This window comes from Mustela lutreola, chromosome 1 (genome assembly GCF_030435805.1).
Source record: "Mustela lutreola isolate mMusLut2 chromosome 1, mMusLut2.pri, whole genome shotgun sequence".
Lineage (NCBI taxonomy): Eukaryota > Metazoa > Chordata > Mammalia > Carnivora > Mustelidae > Mustela > Mustela lutreola.
Window position 1 is genome coordinate 134,652,923 of NC_081290.1, and position 20,731 is coordinate 134,673,653.

General features: G+C 36.9%; 1 protein-coding gene across 2 annotated transcripts in view; it reads right to left on the bottom strand.

Annotated features, from left to right (window-relative positions):
* MARCHF1 (membrane associated ring-CH-type finger 1) overlaps positions 1-20,190 on the bottom strand; it is a 922,254-nt gene extending 902,064 nt beyond the window's left edge. Inside the window, exon 1 of one of the 2 annotated variants that reach the window (XM_059174528.1) lies at positions 20,048-20,190. The gene's annotated coding sequence lies outside the window, so the exon portion shown is untranslated. Of the gene's footprint in view, positions 1-19,381 lie in introns of both variants that reach the window. The other variant, XM_059174538.1, reaches the window with a different exon arrangement.
* Positions 20,191-20,731: the final 541 nt, after the last annotated feature.

A 20,731-nucleotide genomic window follows, 5' to 3' on the forward strand; every position in this document is an offset into this window, starting at 1 on the left:
GTATCTATTAATAAGTGTTCCTCTGTTCCAATCTCTCATTTTGAAATTTTATTTTCTTTTCATTGTGATCCTACCAGACTGCCTCATTTCCATTCTGGTTGCTTTTCTGGAAATGTTTTTCTGTAAAATAAAATTGGTAGGATTGTTTCTCACAACACCTAAAAAAGTCCTAATTAGGATACATAGACTCTTGTTGCATACACAATTGCTAACCTCCCTACCAATCCAAACTCCAGGAGGAAAAAGGTTTATTAGCAGTAAATCCCACAAGAATACAATTCAGTATACATAAAATATGCATGTGTTCCATTCTGTTTCAAACTCATATGTGGCAAACTCTTACAGAATCAATAAATGATGCCCAGAAAAGACATTCCCTGATGATATTTAATAGAAAAATTTACTAAATATAGACTGGACCTGAGAAGAAATGAAAGTAGAAATCAAGTATATTACGACAAGTTAATTTTATTTCTCAAGAAGTAAGAAAATCTAAATATTTGAGTTTCTGACAAGCAGTTTAAACTAATATAAACTAATTCTTATCTTTGAGAGAGGATTCCAGCCTCCCAAAACTATGACTGGCAAGGTTTCTCCTCAGAAACTAGAAATATAAGATAAGATCAAAGATATGAAAATAATGTCGTGGTTGAAAGGAATTCTCAGGATCCCATCAGTAGAGAAGCCACCAAAGTTCACCCGAAGAGTTCTGGGGCAGGAAACTTGGAAGGAACAAAGAAGAGTAGGAGAGTCAGGACTACTCAAGAAGTAAAAGGGTTTAAAGGCATCATGTGCTCACTTCTGACCTGACTACTCAGCTGTAAACAAAACTGGTATTCTGTGTAATATTATTCAATAAGTCTATTATTATCAAGAGGCATATATGTATATTTTTCTTTATACACTCTGGGTCAATACGACTTACCAATTCATTGATTCTCCTGTTGAGTAGAGAATATGGGGACCTTCTAATATTATAGTGTTACACAACCAAGGAAGCACAATATAGGGTCCCTAATTTAAAAAAAAAAATGATTTCTGCCAACCTTTATGAGGCCAAGATCATGAAGCTTTCAAAACAAATTTCTCATTCATAAAAATATGAAGAATATTTTCCTCCATAGTTTGTAGGGCTTATCTGCTCCAACCTACAGTCCAGTGGTTTTGTATCTGATAAATAACTGTGGCCAGGCTATGTGGTAGGCTCCATGGACACAATCCTGGAGAAGGGCCAGCAGGTAAAAGACTATAGTAATAACTACATTGAAAAATGTATGCGAATATAATCACGTGTTACACATTCACAGGAGGTAGAGCTTGTCTTAGATGGCAATAGGTCCTGACCCTTCTCCACAGCCGAGTAACAGATACTAAGAATTTTTTGGAAACGTTTTATGAAAAAGATGATTTAACAATATTAAATATATTTTTTTCAAAAGGAAATAAAGCAACTTAAATCTTTTCACTGTAACAAAGCATTTACATTTTTGCCTAATACTTTCCAATTATCTATATAACCTCATTTATATAGCATTTACATTTTAGTATACTAAATTGTTATGTTTTTTTTTTTCTTTTTTTTTAAACATTTTATTTATTTATTTGACAGAGAGACAGAGAGCATAAGCAGGGGAAGTGGAAGGCAGAGGGAGAATCAGCGCCACCCCCCCGACCCTCAGTAGAGCAGGGAGCCTACAATGGCCTGGATCCCAGGATCCCGGGATCATGACTTGAGCCAAATGCAGATACTTAACCAACTGAGTCACCCAGGAGCCCCTGATTTATCTTTTTATATTATAAACATTTTATATATTTATTTAAATGTACATGTTATTTATATTTGTAATAAAACATAGAATGATTTTTATTTCTAAGATTTTTATTTATTTATTTGACAGACAGAGATCACAAGTAGGCAGAGAGGCAGGCAGAGAGAGAGAGAGAGAGAGAGAGGAGGAAGCAGGCTCCCTGCTGAGCAGAGAGCCCGATACAGGGTTCAATCCCAGGACTCTGGGATCATGACCTGAGCCGAAGGCAGAGGCTTTAATCCACTGAGCCACCAGGCACCCTTGATTTTTATTTCCATGTGTTCTAGAGCAGTTTAATTCAAAATCCTTCATTATTTATCATTACTAACTGCCAGCCACGTAGCATTTATACTGAACTCAAAACCGCTGCATTATAGCAAAGCTGCATTATTTATAAGACCTACATTTCTCCTGTTCTATTAGGTACAGTCTAGTTACAAAAGGGAGATAATCTTGTTACAGAGTGACATCTGTTCAGATGGCCCAAGCACCACAGGGAAGGAGATTTTTCACAGGAACCACTACCATACAATGGTATAGTCATATTTCAAACAATAATAAACTTGCCTACTTCTTTCCCAATTTCTACTTAATACATTTTCTTACCTTTTACCACCACTTCCAGAAAAAATAAAAAACAATAATGGTGATAGAAGAGATTCTTATATTATTCCTAATCTTTCACAGAAAGATTTTGAATTTTCAAAATTATAATAGGTTAGATTTGTATTCACCCATGCTAATGAATTTTCCTTCTACTGTTTTATTAATGGCTTTTAGTAAGAAGTATATTTGTATACTATCAAAAATAATTTGAGTGTCCATTGAAAATCCCTGATAATTTTTGTCCTTAAAATGTTAACTGGATGAAGTAGATTAATAGATGTTCAAAATGAAGCTTTCCGTATACTCCTAGAAATAACCCCATTTCTTATACTGTTATTGTTTTAGTATATCTGCACTTTTCCTGATATTGTTTTCTGAATTTTAGTACTAATATTCATTTGGTAGAAATGTATAATTTATTGTCATGTAATTGTTCATAATAGTCTTTTATGTTCCTTGTGTTTCTATAGTGTCATATGTAATGTTGCTTCTTCCATTTCTGATTTTAATTGAGCCCTCTTTTTTCTTGATTAGGGAAATTGATCCCCTATCTTACATCACTCACAAAAATTGACTTGCAATGAATTAAAGATTGAAATAGCAGATCTGAAACCATAAACTCTTAGAAGAAGATACCAGAAGAAAGCTCCTTGACATTGGCCTTGGCAACAAATTTTTTAAAAAGACAATAACACAAGCAACAAAAGCAAAAATCAACCAGTGGAACAACAGTAAACTAAAAATCATCTGCACTCCAAAAGAAACAATCAATAAAATAAAAAAAGCAACCCACGGAATGGGAGAAAATATTAGCAAACCATCTAACTGATAAGGAATTAATATCCAAAATAATAAGAACTCACACAACTCAATAAATGAAAGACCAATAATCCAATTTAAATAGGGGCAGAGAACCTGAATAGAGACTTTTCCAAAAAACACATACAAATGGCCAAAAGGTACATGAAAAGGAGCTCAACGTCACTAATCATCAGGGGAAAGCATATCAAAATCACGATAAGATATCACCTCACAACTGTTAGGTTGGTTGCTCTCAAAAGGACAAGAGATGATAGCAAGTGCTGGTGAGGATACAGAGAAAGGGAACCAATATGCACTGTTGGTGGGAATGTAAACTAGTACAGCTAATATGTAAAACAGTGTGCAATTTTTCAAAACATTAAAAACAGAACTACCATATGATCCAGCAATCCCATCTCTGTGTATATGACTGAAATAACAGAAAACCCTACCTGCACCCCTACGGTCATAATAGCATTATTCACAATAGCGAACACATAGAAAGAACTTCAGTGTTCATCAATAGATGAACAGATCAAGAAAATGTATATAGAATGAAACCTTTTTCAGTCATAAAGGAAGGAAATCCTGCCACTTGTAACAACATGGGTATTAAGGGCATTATGCTAACTGAAATAAGTGAAAGACAGATACTGAACAGTCTCACTTATATGTGGAATCTAAACATCCCAAGGTCATAGAAGCAGAAGAAGAATGATGGCTGCCAGGGGTGGGAGAGAACAAGTAAAGGTGGTACAGGGTACAAACTTCCAGTTATAAGACAAGTAGTTTCTGGGGCTGTAATGTACATCAACGGCAACTACAGTTAACAGTACAGCCTTATACCCATGAACTGGTTCAGAGAGTAAATCTTAACATTTCTCACCACACGCAAAAAAGGAATTCTATGAGATGAAACATGTGCTAACTAAACTTATTGTAATAATCATCTCATAATATGTATTTGTGTCAGATCCTGACATCATATGCCTTCAATTTATGCAATGAATTATATTGATTATATTTCAATAAAGCTAGGGAAACAATGAAAATAAATGTTTTTAAAAATAAAATTTGAAAGTATACATACACAATATAATAGTCTCTATATCATAGAACTGAGATAAAGATTAAATAAGTGATTCACTGAAAGTGTTTTTCAAGGGTGCCTAGGTGGCTCAGTGGGTTGAAGCCTCTGTTTTCGGCTCAGGTCATATCTCAGGGTCCTGGGATTGAGCCCCACATTGGACTCTCTGCTCAGCAAGGAGACTGCTTCCCCCCACCCCTCTCTGCCTGCCTCTCTGCCTGCTTGTGATCTCTGTCAAATAAATAAATAAAATCTTTAAAAATAAATAGTCTTTCAAAAAAAGTCAGTTCTCAGTAAGTTTTAGAAATGAATGTTATTATTATTTTCATGATACAGAGACAACATGATTATCCACCTAGCCTATAGGAGAGAACCTCAAAAAAATCTACCAGAAGGAGTAAAATACTAAGTTTGTTGGATAGAAAATCAACATGTAAAAATCCATATTCATCACCAACAAAATTTTAGAGGGTGTATCTTTTTAATTATTTACACTTACCAAAAACAGAAACAAAAACAAAAACAAAACAGTCATCCTGGAAATAAGTCTCAAAAAGGTTGAGGGAGATCTTTAGAGAAAAAAAAAAGTTTATAATATCATCAAAGCACACAGAAGCTGAACCAGATAAATAGAGATGCATAACATATATAGGGAAAGAAAGGTTTAACCACAAAAATGACAGTCCTCTCAAACTATAATATCAGTGCATTTCCAACCCCAACCGGGGGTATGTCAGAAACTTAAAGAAAAGACATATCACATCCAAAAGGACTCAGTACACAGATGTGATGATGGTTAAAGAAGGTTGTTCTCTCTCCCTTCATTTCCACAACCACCACCACCTCCCAGACCTGATAGACAGGAAAGAATGGAGTCAGGGAAATCCAGATGGGACTGGAGCCTTGTACTATAGGAGCTGTGCACATAGAAGTATGCTTCTACCTCCGCATCTGCTACAGGCCAGTGAGTTAGGCAGAGGAACAAATTCCCTTAGCTCTCTCTCTCTTCCCAGTCTCCTGCTGCTGTCTCCCATTGGTCAAATCCATTCAGAAGTCAAAGAAGCCAAATAAATACAAAGGATATAGATCCATGGAGAACTGGTCTAAAGAAACAAGTGAAGAATATCCATCACATAGAAAGTTTTATGGAATTTAACAGGCAGACTCTAAAATAATATGGAAAAGTTTATGAAAACAGCCGAGACAATTTAGAGAAATAAGGAGTAGAATTCTTCCTGACAAAATAAAGACAGCTTATAATGTTAAAAGGATTAAAGAATTAAGGATTGAATTGGCACAGAATTAGATGAACCAGTGGAACAGAATACTGAATCCAGAACAGATTTAAATATATGATACTTACATATGCCAGACTTAGTCTTACAAATCAATGGAAAAATTAAAGTAGGAGAATGGGCTAGGCCCAGGATGGAGGTCAGGGTTGGGGTCATCTGTACTTCAGAACAACTACAAAAAAATACCAACTATGCCAGAGACCTTCGAAACCTTAATGCTTCCACAGGAAATTGGATGATATCTTTAAAATCTCTAAGAAAAGACTCCTCAAATAAGTAAAACCAAATTCATAAAGGAAATAAGTGATGAAACTGAGAGTAATAAAATTTCAAAATCTCTATATAATATATGATATAATAAAATTTTTAAAGAGGACAGTTAGCAAGAAAATATTTTCAATGAACATAAATGATAAAAAGTACTTAAAATGTACAAACAATTCTTAAAATTGTACTTTAGAAATCCAACAGGGAAAGAAAGAACAAAGTATTTAAAAGGCAATTTGCAAAAGAAAAGATTTAAATGTTCCTCATAAAATATTAAAAATGCTCTGGTGTTCCTAGGTGACTCAGTTGGTTTCACTCTTAGTTTTGGCTCAGGTCATGATCTCAGGATCATGATATCAAGCCCTTTGTCGAGCTCTGCACTCAGCACAGGAGTCTGCTTGAGATTCTCTCTCCCTTTCTGCCTCTGCCCCTGCTCGCACATACGGACATGCTCTCTCTCTCTCAAATAAAGAAATAAAATCTTTTATATATATATATATATATATATATATATATATATATATATATATATGCTTAATAGCACTAACTCGGTAAAAGAAAACAAAACACCAGTGAAGTATTTAAACTTAAATATGCAAAAAATAAGAAGTCTGATAAGACTTCATATATGGCTGAAGGACAGGTAAACTGGTAGAGAATGCAGAGAATAATGCAGAGAATCTCACAAACTGTAAGGATAGACAGGTCTATAAAGATCTGCTGAAAACAGAAATACTGTACCCTCTGCACACCATCACCACATTTTCACAATTTTACTACATAGTTAAGAATCTACAACTAATATAAAAAATTACATTTATGTTCATGAAGGTTGTGAAAGTGATGTAACGTTATAATTATCATCTGAAGCTTTCTTCTTCACCCAAATTTTAAAGATTGATCTACGTTGACACTTGGAAATTTTAGTTCATTTTAACATCTATATAGTATTCAATTGCTTCAAGATACCATAATTAATAATTTTTAGAATTTTTACATTAATACAAATGACATTCTTATAAATTCATGTCTCTTTATGCTCACACACAAGTTTCTCTAGAAGTAAAATTACAGAATAACCTCAGAAATGTAATACCGTACAGTTGGTACATACACTGACATGAAAAAAGATATCCAAGAGACATATAAGAAGACAAGGCACAACACAATGCATATTTATTAAAATGTATGTGTTCTTATCTATCTGAGCATAAATATATGATATATATGAGAATGAAATGTCTATATTTTAAATACATCTCTTTTTGAGTTGAGAGGGAATTGAAGGAGGACTTTTATTTTCCACTTTTAATACTTCTATGTTGTTTAAATTTTTTACAACAGATATGCTTTATATGTAGTTTTACAGCTACAAAAATATTGAAAAATCCACACTTTTTTTTTTTTAATTTTGCATTGTGTTTATTGTCCTACTATGGTCTAATAAAAATACCTTGTGATATCAGATGGAATGTTTATAGTGTATATGTTTCACAAACTAAAAATTAAGCAATTAACTTATCCCTCAAATAAAGTTTCCTTCCTATTACTACTATCAAAGTGAAATGCTCTCATTATTGAAAACTCTAAAAAGAAAGAAAGAAAGAATGCTTAGCAAAATAAGTCAAACGGAGAAACACAACTATCATATGATCTCCCTGATTTGAGGACATGGAGATGCAATGTGGGGGTTTTAGAGGGTAGGAAAAGAATAAATGAAACAAGATGGTGTCGGGAGGGAGACAAACCATAAGAGATTCTTAATCTCACAAAACAAACTGAGGGTTGCTGGGGAGAGCGGGGAGAAGTTATGGACATTGGGGAAGGTATGTGCTATGGTGAGTGCTATGAAGTGTGTAAACCTGGTGATCCACAGACTTGTACCCCTGGGGCTAATAATAGATTATATGTTAATTTAAAAAAAAAAAAAGAAAGAAAGAGGAGAAAAATAGAAGCACTTGCTGAATAATGATGTCAATTACTAATACTATTCACTATTCCTTTGTTTATCTCTGTGGTTGTTGTTGCCAAATTTATTTTTCTCACACAACTAAATCTTCAAATTCTACCCACGCCTAAAAAGTACCAAGACAACTCAAAACTTTAAAGATATTTAAAATATATCTTATTTTTTTTAAAAAGTCTATATATACCTGATAGTTTAAAGGACCTATGTTAACTTTAATAACGGTATGAACCACTTACATTAAATGCCTACTTATTTATTTCCTGTTTATTAGGAAATTTGCTTACTACCTTTAATCCTCACGACAACCTTAGTAGGAAGGTACTATCATACATGTATTGCAGAAAGGAAACCAACATTCAAACACATTAAGCAATTTGAACAGTATCACCTCACAAGTAAACAGAAATTATTTCAAAACAGCTCTTTGTGGCTTAGAGTCAGCTTTTTCCGATGACCATTGTCTCCCACTTCTCTAATAGGGAAACTAAGCTTTTCTGTTTAAAATAAGTTTTCAGGGGCACCTGGGTGACTCAGTGGATTGAGCCGCTGCCTTCGGCTCAGGTCATGATCTCAGTGAGATGGAGCCCTGCATCCGGCTCTCTGCTCAGCAGGGAGCCTGCTTCCCCCTCTGTCTCTGCCTGCCTCTCTGCCTACTTGTGATCTCTCTCTCTGTCAAATAAAATAAATAAAATTTAAAAAAAAAAATAAGTTTTCAAATTATCTTTATATGACAGATATTTCCCTAAGTAAAATATAATAATTTTTCTCTTGTTAAGGAAGAACATAAAAACATTTACTTTCTAAAAGCAGAGACAACCCTCCCCCCCAGAAGCCACATGATGAAATGCACATGACCAGATTCATACCACATCTGCTAAGTGAGTAGAGCCCATGATGGACTAAAGGGCTTGTGAGTTCAGAGTCTGTAATCGACAAAACTGTTACCAACATTTAAAAAAGAGAAAGAGAGGCAAGAATACAGGTTACTCTTTGCTCTTCATGAAAACACATAAAAGTAAAACTTTGTAATTTTAAATTGTTCTTTTAGTTACTTATTAGAACAAGTTAGTGATAATACCTTATTTAAAACAATCTATTTAAAACAAAAATTAATTCCAATTTAAAAATGGACAGAGGACCTGAATAGACATTTTTCCAAAGAACACATACAGTTATCCAACAGGTGTAAGAAAACATGCTCAACATCATTAATTATCAGGAAAATGCAAATTATACCCACAACGATATATTACCTTTTGCCTGTCAGAATGGCTAGACTCGGAAAGATAAGAAAAAATGGGGATGTAGATAGAAAGGAAACCTCATGCACTGTTAGTGGGAATGTATATAAGTGAAGCTACTAAGGAAAATAGTACGAATGTTCCTCAAGAAATTAAAAATAGAATTACCATATGATCCACTATTTGGTATTAACCTAAAGAAACAAAGACACTAATTCAAAGATATATGCATCCCTTTGTTTATTGCAATTATTTATAATACTCAAGATACGGAGGCAACCCAAGTGTCCACAGACAGGTGAATGGATAAAGAAAACGTGGTAAACACACACAAACACACACACACACACACACACACACACACAGAAATATTACTCAACCATAAAAAAGAATGAGATCTTGCCATTTGCAAAAATATGCATGAACCTAGAAAGTATTATGCCAAGTGAAATAAGTCAGATAAAGAAAGACAAATACCATATGATTTTACTTATATGTGGAATCTAAAACAAAACAAACAAATAAAAAAATGGAAACAGACCCATAAATAAAAAGAACAAATAAATATAGAAGGGAAGGGGTTGGGGAATGGGCAAAATGAGTGAAGGGGAAGGGGAGATATAGGCCTCCAGTCACAGAATGAACAAGTCACAGGAATAAAAGGCACAGCATAAAGAGTATGGTCAATGGTAATGAAATAACACTGTATGGTGACAGATGGTAGCTACACTTGGGGTGAGCCCAGCATAATGAATACATAGTTGTCCAATCACTGTGTTGTCATTTAAAACTAATATAACACTGTGTGTCAACTACACTTCAATGAAAAAAAGAAATCCTAGATCCCAGTAAGACTTGTATCTCATACCATTGAGTGGTGAATTATTCAAAGAAATTCTCCAACTAGGTATGTCTCCATCGAGTATAACTTAGCATGAAATAGAACATTCCTTTTGCATCATTTTTCCCTGTATGTAATTCTATCATGAAAGATATATAGATACATGCAGAAATATATTTTAAAAATAACCAACATCCACAAGAGAACTATTCAGATTTAACAGAAGATACCACTTTGAAGTTTTGCTTCAGATATTCATTTTTTTCATTCAAGAAGTATTTATTTAGTTTTTTGTAAAAACATAATACTTATGAGAAATTATCTGGAAAATAAGGAAAAGTTGGATAAAAAAACTAACTGTAGTCCTATGACCACCATCAACATTTTGAAATATTTCCTTTGATTGTTTAAAGAAAAACAGATTGAGTTACTGGGTATGGGGTGGTGGCAAAATTTTTACACCTTTTGCATCATTTTTAACAATTTCTACAATGTGATAATTATGGTCCATCCTCATAACAAAAGTCCACAGAAATAGTGTCTATTACCATTGCTTTTAAGATGGGTTTCTTGAGTCTACAAAACCTAAGGGAGCAGATATTTCTCTGATTTTTTTCTTTTTTCCAGAGTCCAAGGGTGGTTATCCTCGACCAGGAATGTAAGGTACAAATCAAGAAGTCCCAGACTTTACCTTTTATACTTGTTATTCAATATCTCAATAATCTGCCCAATTAATTGCCCCCACTTCTAATTCCCTCTTATTATACATAATACAAATCTTACTTTCATGTAGTCATTACTGAGTACTTTTTCCTCCATTTACTTATTAAACATTTTTAAAATAATGGATTATGGACATTGGGGAGGGTATGTGATTTGGTGAGTGCTGTGAAGTGTGTAAACCTGGTGATTCACAGACCTGTACCCCTGGGGATAAAAATATATGTTTATAAAAAATAAAAAATTAAAAAATAAATAAATAAATAAATAAATAAAATAAAATTGAAAAAAAAAAAATAATAGATACAGGATTAAGAGATTTCCTAAAAGATTAAGTTTAAAAGTGACCAATAAGGGCGCCTGGGTGGCTCAGTGGGTTAAGCCGCTGCCTTCGGCTCAGGTCATGATCTCAGGGTCCTGGGATCGAGTCCCGCATCGGGCTCCGCAGGGAGCCTGCTTCCTCCTCTCTCTCTCTCTGCCTACTTCTGATCTCTCTCTGTCAAATAAATAAATAAAATCTTTAAAAAAAAAAAAATAAATAAATAAAAAATAAATAAATAAAAGTGACCAATAAAAATAAACCAAGGTATTTCATTAAAAAGGGAGGACTGGTGGCAATAGCTATTGAATATATTATGCTAAATCTTAAAGGGCCATTTCACACTGTGTCTGGAATATAACTTTGGGTTCCATTAAGGCAAAATTGCTAAGAATATCAAAGGAAATATAGCTCTAAGTGGAACATAATTTGTCTCTAGATTTTTGAATTTCAAATTTGGGAGAAATTAGCAGAAACAGAATACAAACTTGTATGGTACTTAGGCAATTTAACTTTATTAAAATTTAAGTACAAGAACTCATCTGGGACTGAGTAATTAAATGTGTCTCTGCACCGTGCTTCGGTGGCATCCATGGAGACTCTTTTCTGCATTAAACTATTAAAATCAACCCTGCCTCAAATTTTAGTTGAAATATTTTTAAAAGAGAAAAGTCTACCTACAATTCTACCTACCTAAAAATTAACAGATAACTAATAAAAATATATACATTTTGCAACAATGTAAAACTACCTAGATATAAAGAGTTTTAAAAGCTTTTTATGCAGTTCTTAAGGTATCATCAAGAGGTAGGACAAATAAATTGAGTAATAAATGAATAAATACCTCATCCCTTTTCTTTCAATGCTGTTTATTTATAAATGCACTAATTTAAAATTATCCATCCCATAATTCTCACTTTTTAATTTTTTTTTATTTGTCCCAGAGAGAGATAGTGAAAGAGAGAACACAGCAGGGGGAGCAGGAGAGGGAGAGACAGACTCCCCACAGAGCAGGGAGCCCTATGCAGGGCTCCATCCCAGAATCCTGGGATCATGAGTGGAACCAAAAGGCAGATGCTTAACGACTGAGTCACCCAGCTGCCCCATTCTCACTTTAATTTTTTTTTAAGATGTATTTATTTGTCAGAAAGAGAGGAAGAGAGCACAAGCAGGGAGAGTGGCAGATAAGGGGAGAACCCCACTCTGCACTGAGCAAGGAGTCTGAGGCAGTACTCAATCCCAGGACCCTGGGATCATGACCTGAACCAAAGGTAGTCGTAATTTTATTATTCTCCCCAGAGCCTTCATGTATTGGCTTTTTGCTCAAGCATCATCTGGTTTATTCATGAGGCCCCTCCTTACTCTCATCATCAACAAGCACACACACACACAACCACAATCACACATGCATACACACTTCATTCTTCAATACTCAAAACATTTTGTGACAGTCCCTTCTACTTGGCACATCTCCTTCCTTTGGGCTGTCTGTAACTCCTCAAAACGGCCAAGCTTCCCAACAATAGGGCTTGAGCACACTTCATTTGTGCCTCTGTTAGAAAACTCTTCCCTTCTCTCTCCATCTAATTAACTCGTTTTCATCCTTTCGATCGATGTCAGCTCAAGTGTCACCTTCTCAAGGAGGCTTGCCCAGATCTCCCTAGCTCAGTCAAACTCTTGCAACAGGCTTTCTCGAAGCTGTGTTCTTGTCCTTCAAGGCATTCACTGTGGCATGTGTGCATTTATTTGTGTGGTTACTTAATTAATTTCACAGAAATAAAACTTTCCAAAAAGGCAGTAATCATGACACATTGCGTTACTCACTATACCACCAGAACCTAGTCAGGGAATACATATTAACGGGAAGTAAAAAGGCAGCAAAGGAGGGAAACTGATTAGGTCAACAGATGACCTCATTGTTAGCAAAAGAATTCTTTAACTGGCCTCGTTTGGTGACCTGAAAGATGATGAATTTGTAAATAAAATACCTATGAGAAATACACTGTTTTAGCTTTTTCCTTACCATTTCTCTCACTGTAAATGGATGTGGCTCCTGATTCTGTTTCTTTCTTGTTTTGTTTTGTGGTTTTTTTTTTTTTCATTTTCCTCTATAGAAAAAAAAAAAGTAATTTACCATATATCTTAGCCCAAGTTCCCTTGAATAGCAGAATGTGAAATAAAAAGTCATGTGCAAATAGCAGATGGTGATCCCAGAACAAAAGAATGAAGCACCAGGCAAAGTGAAATAGAGAATAAAAGCCAATACACATGTATGGAGTTGGATCATCACCATGGCCAAGCAAGGTTTCACTCAACCCTGACCCTGAGAGGAATCACAGATAGCCTCTCTTTCTCAGAACTGCCTGCCCAGTGCCACTGATTGAGGGGCTTTCTAAGTGGTACTAGCTCCTCCCCACTTCTAGGCTGCACTTTTAGGGACAGAGGGAGAAATAGGATGTACCGGTAAAATCACAGAGCAGAAGTTAAAAGACACTCAGCATTAGTTCAAAGTGGGAAGAAGTCAAAACAACAGGGAGGTACAGCCTATCTACAATGTTTGCCATGGTCACAGACAGTGTTGGAAGTGAGTCTGAAAGGATATACGGCAGGGCCCAAGAGGCGTATGATATGCCTTATAAGAATCAAAGCATTGCTCAGCAGAGTATTGGTATCAGATAATGAGCAAGCAACACCATAGTACCTAATTTTTCACTCCCATTGAGCTTCAGTGAATTCCCTAATATACCTTAGGACACTGAAGGGAAGGAAGGTATGCAAAGAATTTGTTCCAAAGGATGCCTGGGTGGCTCAGTTGGTTAAGCAGCTGCCTTCAGCTAAGGTCATGATCCCAGGTTCATGGGATTGAGTCTCAGATAGGTCTCCTTGCTCACCGGGAGCCTACTTTTCCCTCTGCCTCTGCCTGCCACTCCGCCTGCTTCTGTTTTCTCTATCTCTGACAAAAAATAAATAAATAAATAAATAACAAAAAACAAAACAAAACAAAAACACCATTCCAGGCATTCTCAACAACTTGGTTGTATGTCAAAAACTCAGTGGTTTCTAATATGTCACCTGGAATATATAATTACTTAAAAATAACATTATATATTTTAGTTCACTTTGAATATCTATTCATCACTAGACAGATGTGACAAAAAATTCTAGGTCAATCCACAGAAGTGTAGTTAATAGGTCATACTTGAAATATACTGTTAAGGACATTATTTCTAAAACCACTAACCACGATTTGAGACATTTCTTCTGGAAGAAACATATTCTTGGTATTGGGATATTCATCCATATAGAATATCCATACATCAATAAGAAAAGATGGTGATACGCTATAATTTGTTGACTCTATTATATGCAAATGGCAAGATATCAGTCTGTGTCAGTTGCTAATCTGAGTAACAATTTGAAAAAAAAGCTGTTTCTCAGAAGAGGGAAGCCCCAGACTTCCACATTATCCACTGTCTATATGTGGAATTTATTTGTAAGTTAGGGTGATTCATAGATCAGAGGTACCTATTTTCAGAAAAAAAGTGGGTTTTTATATACACTTCGGTGCGGGTATGTATATTTTGTGTGTGTAGCACTCTTAAGAGAAAGAAAAGTTTTGTCAATGTGTTATATTGTTACCATGAATTTGAATTTACTAGTTTTGAGATGTTAGATGGAAGAAGCATCCAAGAGGTGAGCTGAATTTTGATGGTGTCTTTTCCCCTAGGACAAGGAGTAGGGACATTTGTCAATCTAGACACACAGCAAGAGGCTGAAAATATGGGCTTTGCCTGAGCAGGGATTGTGGATATAGAATAGGGAATCCAGCAAAAATTCTGGCAGTCTTGTGGGACTGGAGATTTAAAAAAAAAAAAAAAAAAAAAAGGAACAGGAGGGATTGAGATCTGAGGGAGAAGTAACTGATGAAGCACCAAGCAGACACAGGCATGGTTTTACCCTCAAGACATTTGCTGACATATGAAGCTGCACATAGGATGCTAGGAAGAAAGCTTCTGAAAAGAAGAGAGGGAATCTCAGAGGTGTCGCCCTGCATTGTGTTTAGTACCTGTGAATGCACAAGTAGGTGGCCTAAATATCTATGCTTGGCAGCTGGGTTCCCTGGCAAGGGATGCAGATTATTAGTACTTGAGTCAGTTCAGTCACTGATTGGATTACAAGGATTGGCCACCTCTCCATTTCCTTTGCCTTGCAGAAGGAAAGCTGACAATTCTTTGGGCTTGAATAAATCATCTATAGCATCTAGAATTTTTATACACCATTACTAAAACCAAGACTAAAGAGAGACACTGAAAAAAAGCTCACAGTAATCCAGTTATTGGCATTTATAAAACTTTAAAATAATTTAATTTTTGGGCGCCTGGGTGGCTCAGTGGGTTAAGCCGCTGCCTTTGGCTCAGGTCATGATCTCAGAGTCCTGGGATCGAGTCCCGCATCGGGCTCTCTGCTCAGCAGGGAGCCTGCTTCCTCCTCTCTCTGCCTGCCTCTCTGCTTACTTGTAATTTCTCTCTGTCAAATAAATAAATAAAATCTTTAAAAATAATAATAATAATAATTTAATTGTTTATTAAATTAGTAAGTAACCACATAATTATTTATTAAATTAATTAATAAAATAATTTTAATTAGTATGTCCAAAGTAATAGAGGAAATGGTGGAGAAATACACCAATTGGTATCTATAGAAAAGAATGAAATATACATTTGAAAACCAAAAAAATACAAAAACAAGAATAATAACCCATAGAAGAGCTCAACAGCATAACTATAGTGACAAAGAGAAGGCTAGTAAATTGGAAGAAAAGGTCAAAGGAAAATATCCAAACAAGCATAGAAAGAAAGAAAGGGTAGAAAATAGTGAAACAAGTATAAGAACAAGTTGGGCACAGTGAAACCACATATTAAACTTGTAATTGAGATCTCAGAAAAAAAGAAAAGAAACAGAGTGGAGTAGAGCTCTAGGTCAAGAATTCACCAACAAATTTCATCTGATGAAACACATCAATCCACAAATGCAGGAAGTGCTGCGAACTCTAAGGAGGATAAATAAAAAGAAAACTATATCTAGGAACATCATACTAAAACTGAGGGAAACAAAGGCAAATGAAAAAATATTAAAATCAGCCAGAGACAAAAACACCTGATCTTCAAAACAAGAAGACTGACAGGTTGGATGGAAGCCCCAGTCAAGAATAGCTAGTTCAAGTGGTGAAAAAAAAAGAATGGCCACACAAAAAATTTATACCTAGTTTCCATAGTCTTGAAAAATAAAGGCTGTACAAAAATATATTCAGGCACAAAAAATTAGAGAATTTGTTGCCAGCAAACTTGCAAATTAAAAAGACATACAGCAGCCTATTTAACAATTTTTATGACAAATTATAATAAATGAATTGTCAAGAATGCCACTAATTAAAAATACTAGATGTTTAAAATAGAAATCAGCTCATTTACTGAGTGTACCATACCCTGTGAGAAATGGAAGGCAGATATTATCATCCTTATTTTATGGAGAAGGAAACTAATGTTCAAAACACTCAGAAGCCTTCCTCAGTTATAAGACAAAGTCAACACTAGAACTTATATTTCTGACCCAGTGTTCACCATTCTGACATGGGGAAGTAGAAAATACATGATGGGGTGCCTGACTGGCTCAGTCAATAAAGCATGTGACTCTCGATCTCAGAGTTGTAAGTTCAAGCCCCACCTTGGACATTGAGGCTACTTAAAAATAAAATCTATTAAAAAAGGTAATAATCAAATCATAGAGGTCCATTAAGTTATGTTTTCAATATATAATAAAGGGATAATTTTGACTTCTGGAGATTTTGTCTCAAATTTTCTTTGTTTTTACAAACGCCATTAATGATGCTATTTTAACCCAAAGAATAAGATATTATCATTCTCCTGATTATTTTCTACTGTTTCATAGCTGTTGACTTTCACTCTTAAATTGCAGAAGAAGCTGAGACACCAAAATGTTTCCATCAAAAAGAATTTACTGACCAATTTCCATACTGAAGGCTTCCACAAAAGTTAACACCACAATGTTTTGTGATCCATAAAACACCCTAGAACTTGAACTTGAAGTTGAAAACTAGAACTTGAAAAACAGCATGGAAAAGCCCATAAAACAATCTCTGGCTGAATTCAAGATATAATTTTGCCTCAAGGAAAGCAGAGAGATTCACTGTAGTACAGACACCCCATAGTATCTGTTCAAATCAAACAACTGGAACAGCGAAAACAAGAGGCCATCTAATATACACTAGTCCTCCTACATACTATTTTCTTAGAAATCCCCCAGTATTCTGACACCATGCTCTTTTCTATGACCTTGAAACATCATTATTGCCTACTCTGGGCAATATACTATAGTTTTGCTTGTGTCTTACAATGCAACTTCTTCTCATCTTTCCCAATTAAGCAACTTTGTATAACAAAATAGCCAAAATATTTGTGCATACCTTAAAGAACATCATGATAATATTCTCTAATACAAGGATATTATATTGCTTCATGTTTTTAAAAATAATACTATACTGCCTATCAAATATATGAAATCATATATATTTATAAGATGCTTACATTTTTCTGAACACCTTCCTCACATATTCTAGTGTATGTGTAGTGAAGTCCGAGATCATTTTTACCTTCTTGTATAAATATTTTTGAAACAAAATCTCTCAAACATTACACATAACCTGTTATCTTTAATGTAGATTTTTACTTACCACATAAAGGGAGTAAAACACTCTATTGTTAAGGGAAATATCATTTGCCAAAAACCATTAGCCAAATACCATATGTCTTATGCTTATGATTGCTCACTGACTGTCTGATTGGATTATATGTATTCTATACAAATGTATATTTTTATGTTAGGTACACCCCCCCACCACCACCTAAGCATATCAGCAGCCTGTATGTTCACTGGGCTAGTTTCAAAGAGAGATTTTTGTCACTATGATATCTAAGAAAAGCAGACAACATGAGCAACAGGTTTAAGAACCTTCATGTAAAGCTCCTTAACTTTTACTATAAAGACATGAGTACAGCAAAGTTGAACAATAAAACTTTTGAATAAAAGTGCAGGTAAAGCACTTTGTGATAAAAAGTCAGGAAACAAATAATGAAATAAAAATTATTTCTGAACCATGGAGAAAATGTTGCTGCTAACCCCAAAAGTGCTGGATGGAAGTAAGCTCCTATCACTGGTCTCTCAACAAAAAGTAACACAATCAAAAATGTAATTAAGCACTTCCCAGGAGAGACAAGTGCACAAAGCCCACACAGTGAGCTTTCCCAAAGGCAAAACTGATATGACATCCTCTTAGTCCCAGCATTTATATTTAGTAAAATCCCCCTCCATCATTTCACCCAGGTAGTTCCTTTTTCACTTTCACCACATTTTTAAATTCCAATAATTTTCTATCATGTCTGATCTAAAAAGACTTCAACCTTTATCAGAAGATCAATCACTGGTCAAGAAAATTTACTTTTATACTTCAACATTTTAAAAGATCCACCTGGCTTTAAAGAAAAAGAAGCAGTCTAAAGGAAAAGCAGTAAGCCTTTTTTAAGAAAAAGAAAATAAAATTACTATTTGAATTATAACTGAGGTTGTTACTTTCTTCCATCCTAGCATTATGTTAGCTGCTGGAACATCAAACTTGTATACAAGAATCTCCTTTGTATTCAGGGATAATTTATTATACACTAAATCCATGAATACAAAACAGCTCTTAAATTTTTAAATATCTTAGATTGCAGTGAATGAAATTTCAGAAGAAAGTAACTGAACCCGAAAGCAACAAACTTTCATTCCTTCTACCTTTTTAACAAAATGTTTCTTTTGGAAATAAATTGACATTAAAATCAAATATTCCAATAGGTATAACCACTTTGTGATCTGAAAATTGGACTGTTCCCCAAACAGGAGATATTCATTGATAAAACGTGTGTCAAACCCTCAGGTAGGGAGGAGGCGTGGGTATTGCTATGCTGGCTTTCCAGCCCTTAAACCCAGCACAACTCAAAACTGAGACAGACACCTGACCAGGTTCCCAATCGTTTCTCTTTAAGCCCTCAAAGCTCTGTAATAGAGCTCAAACGCGTTTACCAAGAAAACCTGTTCAGAAACTACTGAATAACAAAAGGGATGGCCAGGAAGACGTGGATCTCCCTAACTATACTGAACCTGCCTCTAACTCCATCCACCTGCCGCAAATAATCCTCAAGCGCTTCAGAAACCGGGAAAAAAAGAAAGCCAGCGTGGCTCTCCCTAAGTTTGCTCTTTGACTTACACCACTTGGGGACAGAACTTGGGCGTCTTTCAGCCTCAAATGGTCACTACACTTCCAGGAGCTTAAAGAAGCTCGCCCTGCACCTGGATAACTGCGACACTCACCGTGGGCGCAGGACACTTCTGGTGTCTTAAGTCCCAGCTCTCAGTCCCGCCTGCAGCTGGAACACAATGGCATCCCTCGCCCTGGCGGACGGATGCCGGCGACCCGAATCCGACTCGACAGTTGCGGAGAGCCTGAGGCAGTTTTGAGCGCATTAGCGCTACACCCAAGACAAAGGCTGCCCTCGGTGGTCCTTGGCGCCCGCCCTCCTCAAGCCCACATGGGCGACTCGGGAGCCTGTCAAGTGGCGGTCCTTGATTCGGCGCTTTCCGAGGGGTGCGGTTCGCTGACTAGTAAGAAGCTGGTGTAAACAGCGCGCCGCGCACTGGGGAGCCCCCAGAAAAGGCTAGCGCGCGGGGCGGGCGAGGGCGGGCCAGCGGAGGTAACTACCCCCAAGCAGCCGGCTGGAACAACCTCCGCTCACCCGAGCGGCGCCCGCCGGCGAGCTCGCCGCCGGGGGGTTGGGTCCCAGCACCCGCCGAGAACCCCAGCCGGGATCCTCGGCTCCTCCGGGGACCCACCAGGCAAAGGCACCTGCTGCCCGTGCTCCGAGAATGGTACTGTGCCAAGCCCCGCTCGGAGTCAGGGACACAGACGCCCGGGACGGCGAGCCGAGGAGGGTGCGGGCTCGCAGCGAGGCTGATTGAATGATCTTTGCAATCACTCACCGGCGGAGGGCGAAGTCGCTCAGGCGGCGGCCCGGCGGAGCGCAACGAGCATCCCGCGGCGCAGGCATCCTCCCATCCTTTGTCAGTAGCGGGCGGAGCGCTCCTCCCCAGCTTGCGGACGTACACCCGGCTCGAGCTCGGCTTCCCAGCCCTCTCCCCTCCTCTCCTTCCCCTCCCCTTCTCCGTCCCCCTCTCGGAGCCCGCACTCACTCGGCTCCCATGATGTCATCCGGTGGAAATCTGCCATGCTCAAAGACTGGAATAATCCAGCGCTCACGCGGGGAACGCGGCGCGGGCGGAGGCGGCAGCAGAGCCTCTCCGTGTACCCACAACCCGCCTGCCCAGTATAACTGGAGTCCAGGCCAGGACCAGGAGGGGTCTGCAGAAAGGTGGCTCCAAGCGGGGTGGGCGTGGTGGGGATAAAGCCCCAGGACGAAAAGTGCGGTCTCCGCTGCAAAGATTCCTAACTCAGTGTTCAGACTGACAGCAAATGCCAAGGGTAAAGAGAAAGTTTTTTGGGTTTTTTGTTTGTTTGGGTGTTTTGTTTTTGGCTTCTCAGCCGCTTTTGCGCCCAACAAGGTGCTGGACCCCTATGCTACAGAATGACTAGAACCCCTGGGACTCCAGAGCTCCAGCCTCAGTGAGAAAGTTTAGGAGGTCTGACCGGTGGCAGTCTCAGTGACG